Consider the following 10345-nt stretch of genomic DNA (forward strand, 5'->3'; position numbering starts at 1 on the left):
TTTTTTTTTTAACCAGGAAGTCCCATTGAGATACAAGATCTCCTTTGCAAGGTAGACCTGGCCAAGATGACATGCACTTGCTAAAGCAAGGACAACCTCCCCTTGCAGCAGTCACAATTTAAATATAGTAGGAGATTTACGTATACATAGCCTCCCAAATGGTCAAGGGGAAAACGCCCTAGTGCCGCTGTCTAAAGAGATTAGACCCTCCCAAGTAGTTTCAGTAATTCAAACTAGAAAGTCTAATAAAGGCTTAATTTAGACTTAAAGTGCACAAGAGAATAATATCATTGTTTAGTAATTTAATAGACGAACCAAGGGATCTCAAACTGCAGTCCTCTAGGACCTGGGAACATGGAATTCTGAGAAAGCTCTACTTGTAAGTTTAGAATAGAACAGGCCAGTGTCTGATCATTTGGATCACAATTTGGAATGATACACAGTAAGACAATGATTGCAAAATGCCAAATTGTGTTATCTAATTCATAGTTACAGTACAAATGTTACAGGAAAGACTTGGTTGTGTGTCTATAACAGATACAAAACAATACCTAAATGTTAAGTTAAAATAACTTAGTATAACGGGTTAAAATAGATTAAAACTGATCTCTCATAATGTGTGCTAAATCAAATAGTTGACTGCCCCTTTAAATTCAAAATGGCAGTCGACAAATGTAATTGGACGAACTGTTACCGACGTCGCAGATGTGACGTCGGTTAGAGGAGTGTCCTCGTGAGTGTTATAACCCCTCTCTACAGGCCAGGAGAGGAAACGGACATTGAGACGAAACCACACCTTCCACCGTCACAGGAGAGATGCCCTGCTTCCTGCTTCCAAGAAATCCTGAATGAACTTAGACTCTAGAAATAATTCGATTACTTGTTCTTCTTAGCAGAATCCTATGGAGTATCTTGTTCTAGCGAACTCCAATAAATTCCAATTCTAGTCTAGTGTGCGTTTTGAGTGCAATAAAACGCCTCCGAGGTATTATACCTGAGCGACTTGTTTGGCTGGATTTCTTCAACTCTCTGCGGCGCCGCACCTCTGAAACAGGCGACCAGACAGCCAATATAGACTTAGAGCAACGCAGAGTAGCCCACAAGATCCAACAGAACAACGATACAGGCCTTAAAGACCAGTTACGTTAAGTGCTTAGACATCTACCCTACCCAGCCGCTCCGGCATGAGCCCAGTATCTATATTGGTATCAGTATATCCTATACTATGAAATCAGAATTCCCATTACTAGTCACTTCAGTGTGAATATACATAGACCCTTAGTGATTGATATGAACGAATTGGATCTTTACCTCCTGCTTGAGAGCCAATAGTTTTCCTCAGGGTGGGAGAAGCTGGTGGTCCTTTGCCCTTCACGAGCATCAATTAAAAAAAGATATATTAAATGAACAATAGGCTTTCCCAAGACGCCTGCTCATCACTAAAGTCACCTCTGACCCACACCATCGTCCTCCACACAACCTCTGCAGCCTGCAGCCATGAACGCCAGAGTACAGAGACCACTCAGAGATAAGTGAGTGGGTGGAAAGTGTACTCTGTATGTGTGTATGTGTGCGTGTGAAAGGGGGGTGGTGAAAGAGAGAGAGATTGGAGGTTATGAACCCTTGGAGACCTCATTAGTTAGTGAGCTTTTCACCAGCTGATGTTATCTGGCTCAGCAGAGTCCATCCACTGATAAACCAGAGTGGTGTCTATGAGTGGATGACCATGCTATCACTTTAGCTGCTTAAGTGTTGTAATCAAGGCACATTTCACTTGAGAAGCGTGGACGTAGGAACAAAGAGATTAAAAAGAGACTGTTTCTTTAATTAACCTCTTGAACTGGTGCATTTGGCCTACATATGCACTTGCTGCATACAAATTGATAGCAATTTGGCTGCGACGTTGTGAATTATAATACACAATTTGTGTTTTTCCGTGTTTTTCATTGGTAGGGGACATGTCCCTAGCGTCGCTATATAAAACCATGCCTGTCCATTACAGAATAAATCGGGAGCCTTTAGGCGGCGGTATACATTTGAGAACATTCAATCTCCCCCATTTTGTAGATGATGTCTGACTCAGTCGTGCGGTGAGGAACAAGATACATCATAAGTACTCACTATGACATAGAGACACTTTGATGAGCCCGATTGCACAAGTATTAAGAGCTGTGAAACTCTGCCCCCGGATTGCAAGGCGCTGTGCTGGCCCAAGGACTGCTGTGGACTCCAAATTCATCCAGTTATTCAAACAACTGTAATGTCACAGAACAAAACCATCAGTCTAAGAAACAAGGTATGTGTGGGTGTGCCTGTGTGTGTGTGTGTGTGTGTGTGTGTGTGTGTGTGTGTGTGTGTGTGTGTGTGTGTGTGTGTGTGTGTGTGTGTGTGTGTGTGTGTGTGTGTGTGTGTGTGTGTGTGTGTGTGTGTGTTGGATGACAGATGCGAGTGTGAGTCAGACATGACATTTGGCCCTGGGGGTCTATCATCATGGACAATATAATCGTGGGAGACGAGCCATTCTCTGCATTTGATTACTAGACATTAGAGATGGAACAACTCCCCATAGGTGGCCTTCAGGTTCAAAAGGCCCATTTCAAGATCAAATATGGAGCCTTTATTCTATCCTAACATGCCCACACCCATGTTTGTATAGTTACACACACGTGGTTTAACAGTGTTTTAATGTATAGCCGTATTTGTGTTATGCTAGATTGTGTGCAATGTGTAGCGCCCCCTAGTGCTACTAATTGGGTTAATATAGTGGATGTGCCTAGCAAGTTTGGTGAGATTCCAACAATTCATTCATGAGAAAGAGAGGTTTTATTAAATGATGGCATAAAAACCTAGTAGAAAACGTTGATGCCTTAAGCCACTTTATGTAGAAAGTGTTTTTTATAATTATTGACAGGATCACGATCACGCAAAAGCCCCACCACCTCACCATTTGTTTCATTGACCAGAGTGGGAATGAAACTTCCTGGAAGGTTTGGTCAGTCTACGTGGTTTTTGCAGGGCATAGCATTTTTCGGTGGAAGAATAAATAACGTAAGTTCAGTTTAGTTTTAGTTTTTATTAACTCATTCAGCGCCAAACCCGAACTTTCTCGGGTTTCAAATCCAAGCGTTGAGCGCCAAACCTGACATAGTTCGGGTTTAGATCCTTTTTTCCGATTTTATCATACTAGGCACTCGCACGGCCCTTGTCAGTGTGGATTGGACCTGCAATGACGATTGAATCCCGCCCGGTGGCAGTGTCGCCTACCTTATGAACATGCATGGGCCCCACAGCCCCCAAACAACTAGGGTCTACTAGTAGGTTGTGAGCAGCTGTGAGCAGGAAGCGACTATTGGATATTATGAAAAAGACTAAATGGATTATATGGATGATGATTATGGACGATAAGGTGCGTTTACACCAGACTATGTTGGACTCAGCACTACTGGTAAAACGTAAAAGAAACTATAATCAAACCGACCGATGAGGAAACCTATTCAGCTCCGTCTATAGTCTGGCCTGAGCAGACTAGTAGATGAAGAAGACAACGGATGAGGGCTACCTAACGTCATATGTATTGATCCTGCTCTGATTCAAGACACTTGTACTCGAAGTGAGAAATGGAGTACCTCTAAAACAAAGGTAACATCTATTTTACGTCTACTTTACAGAAACCCCATCCTAAAACATGCGTTTGTATGATTGCAGTGCCTGAAAAAGACCCCCCCCCCCCCCCCCCCCCCGGCTTTGTGAAGAAACCTTTGACCTGGCAATAATATAGGTTTCAGGCGAGCAGCCGTGAGATTTGCGCGTACGCTGCACAAAACACACTTTATCTCACAATCTAGAAAACCAGCGTGTATTATTTTGAAATGGGGCGATGTTTACCGTGGTATAGCGCACAAACGAAAGTATGTAGAAATGAACTGTTTTGGACTATAAATAGTGCCTGTCAAAAGCCATACTATTGTCTCCATAGCTATAATATAGAATATACGATGGGTCCGCAAACATCGTGAAAATGGCCAATAACACTGGCGCCAGGGAGTAAAGATGGGAAAACAGCGTGCCAGTCAAGAGTTAAGGATCACCCTAATAATGTTTTAGGTGAATCTCTGCATAAGGCAGGAAGCTAGCCACGGTGCCAAACTCACCACAACGCAGCTCAACTACTTGGAGATTTCCTTTACTTGGTTTATGTCAGGAGCAAGGTTAAAAAAAAATATTTTTTCAAAAATGTGTCTAGAAAAAGAGGGGTCGTCTTACAATCAGGGTCATCTTATATTCAGACTGATATGGTAGATTAATATCTATATTATGAGAAAGAGATGCAAGCTGTTTTTGTCCCGCTGCTATAGGGAGGTGTAGTGGTTACGTCATTGTTGTTTCCGACCGGTCCACCTCGCTTGAAATTGCAATGTATTTCCCCATTGCCCATTTCTAAATCATCTCGTTTAAAACAAATAAATGAACATTTGCATGTGTACCTTTCTGTGCGTATTCATCCACAATCTATAGCTCAACATGAAAATATTCGCAATTAATCGTAAAATAATTACGAATCATTTTATTTCAACCAAAATAGCTTAAAAAATAATGTTAGTGATAGAAGGGAACTCATTTTGTGCAAAAATGGAAAGCTTGTCAATGTTCATGAGGCAGAATTATTATAATGGTAAATGGTAAATGGCTGCTTTTTTATATAGCGCTTTTATCCAAAGCGCTTTACAATTTGTTACTCACATTTCACCCATTCACACACACATTCACACACCGACGGCGGAGGCAACCAATGCAAGGTGCCAACCTGCTCATCGGGAGCAATTAGGGGTTATATTTCGTACCGGCGAATCGCGTCCTGCTCTTCGCCATACCGAGATATACCTCATCTCATGTACCTACTGTACACCATCAACGAATAAAACAAATACACCCAGCACCTATCAGGCCCCGCCCCTACTGCCGTACTCTATAAAGTACTGGGCGTGGCCACCACTCACTCTTCCTCTAATTTCATTTCCATCATAGCGGATGCAAGTCTCCCTATGCAACTAGCTGTTCGAATAGTTTAGATAATATTGAGTGCTTACCGAAGATTTGCCTACCCCTGAAATCTTCGCGGCATGTTCTGGCGGTTCTGCGACTCTGCAGCGGGATGCATTTTCGATGCATCTCAGCGTCGAGTTCGGTAGTTTCCCTGTCTTGTTGACAGCAGACAGGGGACAGCGTGTGAGGTGTAGCTATCAAGCTACCTCGCACAAGGTAGGACTTGCGCCACTAGGCATTATCGCTGGTGTTAGTAAATGCTGCTTGTTGTGAGTTGTATTTTGCGCCAGGGGCAGGATGTTTGGGTAAACGTCCCTCTAAGAGGTGGACATTTCCCAGGCTGTTCTGGAGCGCGCTGCTAATACTAAATGCTATAAATGCTGGGTCAATATTCTACTGTTCCCCGCTGTGGGATGTCACTAGGCATGACAAATGCTGGCGTTTGTGATGTGCTCGAGTTGTCCCGAGAGACAACCGAGTGTGTATTGGCGCAAGCGGCGGGATATCTGGGTAAACGTTGTTGTTTCCCCGTTATCCTGAAGCGCGCGGCTAACGCTATGCTATTATTGGGCTACTGTTTCTATTCTGTCTCTCTGCTACGGGAATGTCTGTCTATACTACAGTTTTTCTCTCCTCTCAACCATTCATGCTGACGGTCAATCGGTGTCTACTGGGGGAGTAGTGCGGGGGGGGGCTTGTTTACCTTCATGGGTAAATGAGCTAAGGGCTAGGGCTGGTGTGCTGTTGTGAATATTATGAATGAATGCGGGACTGGTTCTCTCTGGTCCGCCTCCCCTTAACGTCGTGTGCATGGGTTTGCCCATTCTACAGTATGTTCGTGGTGTTAGTTCATTTATTCATTAACCCCTTCATGGTGCACACCACAGTGGAGGTTGCTGTTTGCTGTTGAATCGACAGGTGTCCACAAGGCCGACAGCCTTGGCGGCCGAGGGATCGGCCATGTTGGATGGGCTCGGTTTGGAATATACAAGCCGTCGCCGTCCTGCCGCGAGCAGCCCGCTCTCCAATCACTCCCTCCCCCAACACCAGCGGAAAGAGGGGGCTCTGATTGTTTCCTTTGGCTGCGGGCCGCGTGCCTTCGTTGAAGCGCGTGCGGCCCCACTTTTCGCTTCTCATGGGGACAGGGGCTGACACCCAGTTGATGGCTGAGCCTGGGTCTGTCCGTGAGAATGTTGTGCTGTCAAACGGCTTCCACACCATAAGCTGTGTTGGTTGAGCCTGGTGTTACGTCTGTCAACTATAAGTGTTGTCAGCAGGGGGGCTCGAAAACCTTTTTGGGGCACACAGTGCGGGCTTCCCCGACCTCGCCTTCGCCAGGCCAGGTATCATGTTGGTGCCTCCCACTCCCGCGAGATCGGCAGTGGTCTGAAAAGAAGAGGTCAAGAGTCAAGTCAAGTCAAGAGTTTTATTTGTCACGGCATACGAGTATACAATGAAATGCGGGTGGTCTTGCCCGCAACGATGTGCAATACAGTGGGTACAACATATAATAGAATCCAATACAAAAAAAAATTGTGCAATAACAGGTAACAGGTAACATGGTGTGACATCAAAATCGGTATCTGTACATAGTTATTTACAGAGCATATAGGACATGCTAGGTAGCTTTGGTAGTGCAATACACTGTTACTGTTGCTAATACTGATTTAAAGTGGCCTTTCCTTTTGGCAATAAGTGTGAGTGTGTGCGCATGAGTGTGTGCCCGCTCATGGTGAAGTGTTAAAGTGGCTGCTAGTGTGTGAGCGTGCACAGCGTGCGTGTCGTGTGTGTGCTCATGTGTGCTTATGTGTGGATAGTTCAGTGTTCTGTGGTACTCAATGTTCATTGTTCAGGACTCTGATGGCCTGGGGGAAGAAGCTAAGCCTAAGCCTCTCTGTCCTAGTAGCTGGGGTTCGCAGGCGTCTGCCTGACCTCAGCAGCTGAAACAGGCTGTTATTGGGGTGGTGGGGGTCTTTCATTATTCTGCAGGCTCTGGATTTGCACCTCTTGTTGTATAGAACCTGCAGGGGAGGTAGTGCAATACCCGTGGTACGCTCGGCTGAGCGCACCACTCTCTGTAGGGCCTTCTTGTCCTGTGCCGTGCTGTTTCCATACCAGGCAGTGATGTTTCCAGTCAGGATGCTCTCTACAGCTCCTGAGTAGAAGGACTGGAGTATCTTCCCCGATACTCTGAACTTCCTTAACTGTCTCATGTGGTAGAGGCGCTGTTTCGCCTTCTTTACTACTGTGTCTATGTGTGTTGACCATGTCAGGTCCTCTGAGATGTGGACCCCCAGGTACTTAAAGCTGCTCACCCTGTCCACGGTAGCCCCGTTGATCATCAGTGGTGTGTGCGTCTCCTGCTGTCCTCTCCTATAATCCACGATCAGCTCCTTGGTTTTACCAATGTTCAGGAGCAGGCTGTTGTCCTGGCACCAGCGTTCCAGTACCTCAACCTCCTCCCGGTAGGCCTTCTCGTCGTTGTCCGAGATCAGCCCCACCACCACCGTGTCGTCTGCGAACTTCACTATGGAGTTGGAGCTGAACTTGGCCACACAATCATGTGTGTAGAGTGAGTACAGCAGGGGGCTCAGAACACAGCCCTGGGGGGACCCGATGCTCAGGGTGATGGTGTTGGAGGTCTGACCCCCCACCCTGACCGCCTGGGGTCTTTCGCTCAGAAAGTCCAGTACCCAGGCGCTCAGGGCGGAGCTCAGACCTAGCTCGATCAGCTTGTCCACCAGTCTGGTGGGGACTATGGTGTTGAACGCTGAGCTGTAGTCAATGAACAACAGTCTCACATAGCCCCCCTTCTGACGGTCAAGGTGCGAGAGGGTGCTGTGCAGTACCTGGGAGACCGCGTCGTCGGTGGACCTGTTTGTCCTGTATGCAAATTGCATAGGGTCCATATCACTGGGGAGGGAGGCACAAATGTGGTCCTTGACCAGCCTCTCGAAACATTTCATGACCACAGAGGTGAGTGCCACCGGTCTGTAGTCATTTGGACATGTTGGGGAGGGTTTCTTCGGTACAGGGATGATGGTAGACATCTTGAAGCAGGCAGGGACCACTGACTCCGCCAGGGATTGATTAAATATGGCGGTGAACACTGGGGCCAGCTGGTTGGCACAGGACTTGAGTATGCGTCCTGTTATGCCATCTGGGCCAGCAGCCTTCCTGGTGTTCACCTGCATAAATGCTCTTCTCACACTGTGTTCCGACAACGAGAGAGCGTCCCCGCCCCCCCGCGGTTGCCCCCCCCCCCCCTCCACAACAGCCGGCGCGCCAGTGACGTCACTAGCCGGAGAGCCAGCAGCGCCACTGTCTACACCAAACCGAGCGTAGAAGGTGTTGAGCTTGTCCGCGAGGGAGGCGTCGTCGCTCCCCATTGAGGGGGCGCTGACTTTATAGTCAGTTATTGTCTTCAGTCCCTGCCATAATCCTCTTGTGTCGTTTTGTGCCATTTGTGTCTCCAGTTTGTCAGCATATGTCCTCTTAGCAAGTTTAACAGCCTTGCGTAGAGTATAGAGAGGTGCGCGTGATTTAAGTGGTAGTAATATCACTGCAGGGCTACGGTGTGTAGGAACCCATGGGGTCCTCACGCCTTGCATGTCCGGCTGCAGAACAACTCCCCAGCATGTTCTGGAGGGGTGTTCAGTGGGGGGGCTTTTGTCACCTAGATTGGTGTCAGCTTCCCCTGTATCAAACCGGCCCTTTCTGTCGGGGTCCCCCTTTGGGTGCGATTGCCACGTGGGTAGTGTCAGGTTCCGACCCGACTCCACGGAACGCTCTGCTCGCAAGGGTCCAGGGTTGGCTACGCACAGCGGGTGGGACCGGGCCGACTATCTACAGTTCCTGGCGGACCTGCGCTACATGGCGGCGGGTGCGTTGGGAGTGTCATCACATATGACTACGGCAGTACCATATGTCGAGGTAGATGGAGAGAACGCTGAGGCGGGGACTTGTATTTATATTGGTACAGACCCTATTGTCAGGGTCACCAGCTGTGACAGCTCTGGTCAACGAGATCCAATCTCTGTGGACGAAGCAAGCCATCGTCATGGAGTTTTCCTCCCGGTGTTCTCTGGTGCCTGAGAAATCGGGAGGGGGGGTGTCAGACCCATGCTGGACCTGTCCCATGGGAAGGTTCAGCATTTTTTGGATCGTCTCCTACCTATTGAACACTGTCAGGTGGGGGTCTGGTTCTCCTCCATAGACCTGTAGGATGCGTATTCGCATCTCCGATCTTCCATCCTAGGGCTTACCTACACTTCCTTTGCAGGGTTAGCGTATGAGTACCAGAGGCTGCCGTTCGGTTTTCTCTGGCTCCCCGCATCTTCACCAAGTGCGTGGAGGCCGCACTGGGGCCTCTGCGTCGTCAGGGGTTACGGAGTGTATTCTGCCCTGACGACGTTCTGGTCCTTCGCCGTCAAGGTGGATCGTCGGGTCTCGTACCAGGCAGGTTCCTACCAGCCTGGGGTTTGCTGTAGACTGGAAGTAGAGTACTCCTCTTCCCAGTCAACGGTTGGAGTGCTATGGGCATCCCTCTCAGAGCGTGTTGTCGTCCTAGGACGGTTACGGCGCTGTCAGTGATACGCCTGCTCGGTATGATGGCATCTGCTCATTCCGTGGTCCCTCTTGGCCTCCTCTTCACCCCAGGAGGGGGCTACAGAGGTGGGTTTTCCAGTATGGAAATAGACCTGGTGAGAGGCAAGTGGAAGCGGCTAAGGTTCCTGTGTCAGTACTGGGGGACCTCGCCCTGGGGGGTTCCTCACCAGGGGGGTCCCCATGGGCAGTAGGCTGTCACACGTCACGTTTTTCACCGACGCCTCCCTCGCTGGAGACGCGTCGGGCCAACGCAGTAGGGGGCAGCTGGCAAACCATGCTGTCCGGTCTGCGCTACGTTGGTGTTGATCAGGACGGACAATACGACGTCAGTGTCGTATATAGACAGACAGGGAGGAGTACGCTCCCCCCGTCTGCACCGGGCAGCGGGCGGCTGGCTATGGGCGTCCTCCATCAGCGCGGCCTGAGGGCTCCCCACATCCCCGGCAGGGTGAATGTGGGTACAGGTGTAATGTCGCGGGGCGGTCCTCATCCTGACGGGTGGGGATTGCGTCCGGAAATAGCCAGGCAGGTCTGGGACCGATGCCGTGCCGCCTGGGATTCTTTCCCCATACATCTGTTAGGTCAGTTGTTGGGGCGGGTACGTTGAGGAGCGCAGGTCCTTGATCCTGATTGCGCCGGACCGGGGCGCAGCTGTGTGGTTCCCGGTCCTGATCCAGCTACTGGTAGCTCCGCC

This window comes from Notolepis coatsorum (genome assembly GCF_963971535.1).
Source record: "Notolepis coatsorum genome assembly, chromosome: 19".
NCBI lineage: Eukaryota > Metazoa > Chordata > Actinopteri > Aulopiformes > Paralepididae > Notolepis > Notolepis coatsorum.